Source organism: Saccostrea echinata, unplaced genomic scaffold (assembly GCF_033153115.1).
Source record: "Saccostrea echinata isolate AGI-Se365-2 ecotype Australia unplaced genomic scaffold, CSIRO_AGI_Sech_v1 ptg000028l, whole genome shotgun sequence".
Classification (NCBI taxonomy): domain Eukaryota; kingdom Metazoa; phylum Mollusca; class Bivalvia; order Ostreida; family Ostreidae; genus Saccostrea; species Saccostrea echinata.
This window is the reverse complement of record NW_026889777.1, coordinates 9703017-9705063: the sequence shown is the minus strand read 5'-3', so window position 1 is coordinate 9705063 and position 2047 is coordinate 9703017.

The following is a 2047-nucleotide window of genomic DNA, read 5'->3' as shown; positions in this document are numbered from 1 at the left end:
TCTGCGCCTTAGACCCGTAGCTTTATTTCACTAGCAAAAGTTCGTTTCGTTTGAAAGTGAATTCTCGCTTTCACGGAACTTTATACTTTTACGTGTGCTTGTTGACCCGTGAATGGGCGCCGTGAACGAAGGGGTATCGAATCGACACCTTGTCACGCAAGTAACGAAACAGACCTACCCTATAGCATTGTTTTAATAAAGTTGTGACGATAGAAAGTTCATGCAAGGTCCAGATATCAAACACGGAATTCTTACATGAAACACAACTATTTTATTTTTTTAGTAAACATTTTCAACCTTTGTCGTCACCATTTTGTTGTTGTTGTTGTTTAACCATGCAGGTGTTTATAAAATTCTCTGATTTCACTTGTACGTGTTGGAAATAGATGAAAAAAAAGTAATTTCGAAATTTTCTCTTATTTTTGCCAACAAGAGATTTTTTTTCTAATTACATGTTTATGTCAGAAGACAAATTTCGAGATATTAATTATTACAAATGCACAGGAAAACATATTACAGGAATTTTTCTTATCCCTGAAATGAACAATTTGAAATTATAATTTAACTCTCTCTCTCTCTCTCTCTCTCTCTCTCTCTCTCTCTCTCTCAGTTTTTTTAATCTTACAGACAATGATAATTGAAAATTCTATTTCAACCGTTAACTCTTATTTAATCAAACTTATTTCAATAGATCTTTGCCTCCGGCACCTTGCTGTCTCTGACTTGAGATGTTTAGATTTGTTTTTCCGCTTATCAGATTTTGTCAAACTTCCTACACAACATCATACTCTCAAGAATAAAATCTTACATAAGGCGTGTCTAATAGAAGTAGTGTTGAAAAAACACCACCCTGTAAAAAGCTATTTTTAAATTCTGAGATGTTTGAAAATTGCCTAGTAAAGGAATTTGAAAGAAACAGTTTCTGCGTTGTCAATCCTGAAAAACAATCATGTGTTTAATTAAACCCTTTGAATAAATGTAGGAGGTGAATAATGGCACTTTTATCCACGTCTCGTGGCAGATTTAAGGTTCATAAACCCTCTGCTCACTCTTTAACTCATGATTTTCCAAAAGAAATGTATTTGTTAAGTAAAATACAAACAATTGTAGCATAGCTTGCGGGGCAAAATTGGACTAAAAAGACACTTCAATTTGAAAAATTTATAAAGGAATAATAGACATCTACGTCATTAAGAGTTACCTCTCTCACAACAGTACCAGTGAACCTTAACACTTAAAATTTTTAATAAACATTTTACAATATTCCAACATTTTAAACCCATTCTGTTACAACACATGAAAATTTGAGAAATAGCATTAGCGAGTCTGTTATCGGCATTGAGGATATATTATTGGGAGGACACAAAGTTCAGGTAGTGATCAATATGCCCAGTCATATTCATTTAAAACCATGCACCTCCCCCTAAAAAATATCCGCTTCATAAAAAATTGTCCAAATTTGAAAACAGATTTCTGGACGGGGTGTCTCTTTTCTTTATCTGACTCTCCTTACCATTTAAATTAAGGGTTCCCATTGGTCCGTGTTTTGTAGGAGGGGGTTAGGCCATTTTCGGTTACTTTACTATATAAAGGAGATGGGCGAACAAGACCAGGCCCAGAATCATGAAACAGACTTAGACTTAAGTCAAATTTTCAATCGGCTGCAAAATGTTTATTAATTATTGAATTAACCTCTAAATTTGCAGATAACAACACTTTTGTGAGGCAATATTGAGAAATATTTTAAATTTTGCTCTGCTTGACTTTTACATAATTTTAATACAACATAAAAATTTTGACTTAAGCTTAAGATGTTTCATGATCCTGGGGCCTGCAGAATGCCTATAGCTTCAGATATATCAAAATTACATTCAATTTGTGAATTAAGTATTTTGAGTAAAGTTCTCATTATTGAAATCTATGAAATTATGATAAACAAAACTTTTCTGAGGAAAATTTTCCCGGAAAAAATTATTCTTTTATAAAAAAAATAATATGGTATTCGTGAGTTTCGAACCTTGGCAATTTTTTTAGCCTAATACGTTAA